General features: G+C 45.7%; 1 pseudogene across 1 annotated transcript; it reads right to left on the reverse strand.

The window, feature by feature from the left end:
* Positions 1-218: 218 nt before the first annotated feature.
* LOC307095388 (phospholipid scramblase 3-like) lies at positions 219-882 on the reverse strand (annotated as a pseudogene). The gene has a single exon. The product of its transcript is annotated as a phospholipid scramblase 3-like (transcript).
* Between the last annotated feature and the right edge of the window lie 5,263 nt (positions 883-6,145).

Raw genomic sequence — 6,145 nt, forward strand, 5'->3', positions numbered from 1 at the left:
TGAAGGAGGCCAGGGGAGTAGGGTAAGGATGGGGCACCATGTCCCCAGGCTCTTAGGCATCCCTGTCTGTCCTCTGTAGTGTAGATGGAGGAAAGGGGCTGCCTCTAAGGAGGGGCCAGGCCAGGCCAGGTGACCATCTTGAGTTCTAGCTGAAGTGATGGTCGGTCCTCACCCTGAGATGCCGCCTAACGGGTGATGGCAGATGGCCCAGTGCCTCCTCACTTCTCAAAGAACATGTAGTCAATGAGGAATGTGGCTCCCAGCAGTACAGCCTTCACTCTTAAGTCCAGATCCAGCGGGAACTGTAAGCCAAAGTCATCTGCATCCGTGAGGGCTTCTTGGAGCAGCCTCCCCACTCCCCCACACACACTGTTTGCTGATGCAGCCCACACTGCGGGACTCATCCGGAGTCTTCACCTCAAAGTTGGTGTCTGTGCTACAGCCACAGGTCCAGCAGGGCCCCACCACTCGCAGGATCATATGGCGATCAGCATCTTCAATGGATAACTTGGGGAGAAAGGGATGCCAGGTCTGCAGCACATAGGCAATGGTGGTGCCTGGTGGCAAATGTACTTCCACCTCTCGGTCTCCGGAGTCCACCAGACTGACGCGAAGGGGATGGTGGGCCCTGAAGCACAGAAGCACACAGAAGTTGCTCTCTTCAGCCACTTGAACCAGGGGCTGTCCAGCCCCTGAGCACAGTTCATACCGGTTACTTGTCTCCCAGCCTAGGAGCGTTTCCACTCATGCAGCCCTCTGGTGAATGAGAATCCGATCAATCGGCACCAAGAATTTGAGGCCAGAAGGCATCCCAGGAAGTGGCAAGAGGAGGGCCCTAAAATAGTTGGGGTACCCAGCGCTCGGAGGCTCCCGAGAGCTCATGGAGGTGGGCCCTTGGTCATTGGTTTTTGTTTTTTTACTACATTCCTTCCATGTGCAGTGATCGCACTTCATCTGGAGCGGGGCGGGCGGGAGCTGGCTCGAGTGACCTGACGCTGCTGGCAGTATCCTTTGGTCCTTGTGGAGTGTCTAAGGAGGGGATGCGGCTGCAGTGCCTGAGGCTGAGTTCCAGGAAGTTGGCAGTGCTGTTGGGATTGTGCTGGCAGTGCTGGTCCATTGGTGCCTGTTCTGTCCTCTTGAAATTGAACCTGCAGCACTACTAAGGGAACCAGTCCTCAGTTCCACCCCACCTCCACCACCAATTGATTGGAGTCTGAGGCCTGGGAGGAGGGACCAAGAGGTCTGCCTTCCAGCCGCTCGCCACCAATTGATCAGCTCCCGCTCCCTCAGATCCCTAGCCTGCTGTTCCCCTCCCGCTCCCTCAGTTCCCTAGCCTGGTGTTTGGTCATCTGTCTGGTCATTTAGGTCGTGATGGACCCTGGCTCTTTATATATTAGGATAATATATACTATTACAATATATATAATATAATATCATAATCCTATATCATAAAGAAGTAATATGCAAATTGACTCTCACGCCCTCACAAGAAGACCTCCCCAATCATCAAAAGATGGCTGCCCCCACATCATCACAAGATGGCTGCTACAAGATGGCCACCCCCATGTCGTCACAAGATGGTCACCCCCATATCTTCACAAGATGGCCGCCCCCACATTGTCACAAGATGGCCACCACAAGATGGCCACCCCAACATCATCACAAGATGGCTGCCACAAGATGGCCACCCCCACATCATCACAAGATGACCTCCCAACATTGTCACAAGATGGCCACCCCCACGTCATCACAAGATGGCCTCCCAACATTGTCACAAGATGGCCACCCCCACGTCATCACAAGATGGCTGCCCCCACATTGTCACAGGATGGCTGGCAGGGGAGGGCAGTTGTGGGTGACCAGGCCTGCAGGAGAGAGCAGTTGTGGGGGACCAGGTCTGCAGGGGAGTGTAGTTGGGGATGATTGGGCCAGCAGGGAAGGGCAGTTAGGGGTGACCAGGCATGCAGGGGAGGGCAATTAGGGGAAATCAGGCTGGCAGGGGAGAAGTTAGGCATCAATCAGGCTGGCAGGGGAGTGGTTAGGGGGTGATCAGGCTGGCAGGCAGAAGCAGTTAGGGCCAATCAGGAAGGCAGGCAGGAGAACAGTTGGGAGCCAGCAGTCCTGGATTGTGAGAGGGATGTCTGACTACCGGGATCGGGCCTAAACGTGCAGTCGGACATCCCTCTAGGGGTCCCAGATTGGAGAGGGTGCAGGCTGGACTGAGGGACACACACCCTCGTGCACGAATTTCATGCACTGAGCCTCTAGTTTAAATATATTTTTGTTAAAGAATTCCTATTCTATATCTCTGGCAACACTACTACCATGAATTCCAAACTCCCACATTGATATGCCTCCGTGGTCGGCAAACTGCGGCTCGCGAACCACATGTGGCTCTTTGGCCCCTTGAGTGTGGCTCTTCCACAAAATACCATGGCCTGGGGCGAGTCTATTTTGAAGAAGTGGCATTAGAAGAAGTTTAAGTTTAAAAAATTTGGCTCTCAAAAGAAATTTCAATCGTTGTACTGTTGATATTTGGCTGTTGACTAATGAGTTTGCCGACCACTGATCTGCCTTTTCAAAAATCTCCACTTGAATGTTGAAACAGATTATACTTTACAAAAAAAAAATGGTAACAAGCAATATTTCAAATCTCACATACTCTTACAGAACCATGCCACTCCCCTATTCAGAGGTCCTATCTATTTCTTCTCTGCTTGAATCGGAATAGGTCTTTGTGGTTGCCTCCATGATAAAATGTGGCCTAATTGAAATTGTGTAACTTCCAAGGCTAGGTCATAAAAGGCAAATCATAACAGCTAATATAAAGTATCAGACATGTGAGTAAGAAGTTTTAGATCATTCCAGCTCTTAATTTTGAGACACCTCAGTTAACAGTGGAACAAAGCTGAGCTGTCCCTATCAAACAATAAGAAATAGCAAACTTTTGAACATAATAAACATGGTTATTGTTCTAAGCCACTAACTGATGGAGTCATTTGTTGCCCAAAAGTAGATAACTGTAACAAACAGATCTTACTCATGTCAAAGCCAACTTTTTCAAACTGAATTCCTATTCTGCCTTGTATCCCATACAACTGGTTTTCTATAATATTCCCATTTTAATGGTGACTCCATCCTTCTAGCTACTCAGGACAAAATTTTTGGGTAACCCTTAGTTCCACTTTCTTTTACATCCAAACTATAAGCAAAACCTGTTAGTACTACCTTATTAATATATCCAATATTCAATATCTTCTCCTTACTTCCACTGATATGAACTTGTCCAAATCGTCATCTCTCATCTAGTCTCAGGTTCGCAACTGCTTTCATTTTGTCCCTCTATAATTTCTTCTCAACACAGCAGAGTAATCATTTAAAAAGTTAAGTGAGATCCTGTCACTGGTCTGTTCAAACTCTCCAATGGCTCCACACTTCACTGATAGTAACAACCACTCTCATTCCTGTAATAAGCAAGGTGGTGCATGGTCTACAATTCCCTTACTCTCATATACTATTCTGACCTTGTCTCTAACTATGCTTCCCCTTGGTCACTCTGCCTCATCATACAGATCAGTCTGATGTTCTTTGAACACTCTAGGAATTCTTCCCCCCCATCCCCTCAGATCCTTTGTATATACTCTTTCATCTATCTGGAAAAATCTTCATTTATTTAAATTATCTGCTCATTTATCATTGTATCAGTGACAGCCATATAAAAAAGAAAAATTTCCTATTCCCACCGAAGTATCTCTAGATTCACTGTACTTTGCTTTAGGTTTCTCTGCAGTATTTAAAATAAACATATAATATATCTTATTCATTCATTATCACACCTTTTTCCCCACTAGAATATAAGGTCCATATAGGAAGAACTTTGTATTTTTTTGCTACTGTATCCCTAGAGTTTTGGATAATGCTCATTATGGTTATAGGTACTCAAGAAATATTTGCTAAATGCATAAAAAGAGAAATGCATGATGCATTTTTGCATGTGAAAGTAGTTTTAAAAATTACTAATAACTACGAACTAGATGATGTTATTGACATTTACAGAAGTAAAAATTCAAGGGGAAAAATCAACAGTGGAAAAAAATAGTAGAGTGAATAGTCCCTAGAAAAAGCATCCAGATGGCATGAGTGATAGTCTTGGCTCCATTAATCACCACCTATGTGATGATTGCCAAGTGAAATTAACCTTTAGAACCTGTAACCCTACTTGTCTGACCATAAAACCTTTCCTTTCTACATAGTGTTTTGTGAGGAACAAATTAAATAATAGATGCTATAACATTCTACCAATTTGAATGACAGTGTGTAAATGCATATATTCATTATTATTCTCAAAACATAAAATATATCTTTATATTTTATGAACCCTTTACCATTTATATACTTCTTCCACTTTCTTTTTTTTTGCTCTCATTCAGGCTGCTTCTAAAACATGGTGTTCACTATCTGTCACTGCCTACTTGTTCTCTTATAACCAAAGTGCAAATCTGTCCTTCAAGCACAAATTTTAACGGAGTCCTCCCTGACCATCAATTTCCATGCCCTCTGAATGAAAAGTCTGTGCTCTGCAGGACATGGGCAATTAAAATGAAACCAGTTGCCAAATATATCTCCCCAGTGGAAGTCACCTATCATAACCTGATGATTTGTAATTTAATCACAGTATCTTACATTGTAAGCCCAAAGGTGAGATTTTTTTTTCAACTCCTTTTTTCAGGAAAGGTCCTAGGACTCTTTTTGCAATTTAATAAAAATTAAATAATATTAATAATACTCTTCCTGTTGTAACTAGGATTAGGTAAAGAGATCAATATAATTATCTGAAAAACACGGAAAAATATATAACTGTTAGCAGTGAAATGGCAACATGTGTTATTGGCGGAGTTAGAGCAGACCTAATTTCAGCAACCTAGGTACTTGAGTTTCGCAAAGAAATAATTTAGAGCCAAGGAACGCAAATTATAAGATAAAATTTATTTAGAAAGTTAAAGATGTAAAAAAGGTGAACCTGCTTGGCTGCATGGGCTCAGGAAAAGAGTTGCAGAGGCAAAAGAAGGGCTTTGGAACTTAGAAGAAAAAAGTCAGAGAGAACACACTCAGAGGAAGGAGAAAAGGAAAGGTGTGAGCATACTCCAGCAAGAGAGAGAGTGCACCCTGGGAAAAAGAAGGAGGTCAGGAAAGGTGTGAGATGCTAAAGAGAAAGAGAGCAAGCTGGATTATTTGTTTTAAGTGCTTTTATCTGGAGTTCTCAAGGGAGAATCTCAATAGAATATTCATCAGATTTCCAAGTGTGTCTCCTAAGCGTCCTAGTCTCCACTGATTGGTTGGTTCTAGGGCAGGGGGTAATTAGTCATCACAGCTGGTCCTGATATCAGCCCTGCTGACCTTGCTGCTTTTCTGGACCTGTAGTTGAAACACAACTGAAGACTAGACGTTATCTCTAGTTTCACAAAAAGTATCCTTGTGGTCAACATCCTGTGGCTTTATTCCTAAGATTATTTGATTTGGTCAGAATCTCATTGTCCTGAGAGCTTAATGCTTAAGGGAGTGGTAATGCCAGGGTTTATATGGGAGTCTTAAGAGGTTACTAGAGGCCTGATGCACGAAATTTGTGCATGGGGTTGTGTGTCCCTCAGCCCAGCCTGCACCCTCTCCAATTTGGGACCCCTCGAGGGATGTCCAACTGTGCATTTAGGCCCGATCCTACCAGGATCGGGCCTAAAGGGGCAGTCGGACATCCCTATCACAATCCAGGACTGCTGGCTCCCAACTGCTCTCCTGCCTGCCTTCCTGATTGCCCCTAACCGCTTCTGCCTGCCAGCCTGATCACCCCCTAACCACTCCCCTGCCAGCCTGATTGATGCTTAACTGCTCCCCTGCCAGCCTGGTCACCCCTAACTGCCTTCCCCTGTAGGCCTGGTCCTCCCCAACTGCTCTCCCCTGCAGGCCTGGGTCCCCCACCCAACTGCCCTTCCCTGCAGGCCCGGTTGCCCCCAACTTCCCTCCTCTCCCAGCCTAGTCACCCGCAACTGCCCTCTCTGTAGGCCTGGTCCCTCCCATCTGCCCTCCCCTGCTGGCCTGATCGATCACAACTGCCCTACCCTGATGGCCTGATCCCTCCCAACTGCCCTCC

This window comes from Cnephaeus nilssonii, assembly GCF_951640355.1.
Source record: "Cnephaeus nilssonii genome assembly, chromosome: X".
Taxonomy (NCBI): domain Eukaryota; kingdom Metazoa; phylum Chordata; class Mammalia; order Chiroptera; family Vespertilionidae; genus Cnephaeus; species Cnephaeus nilssonii.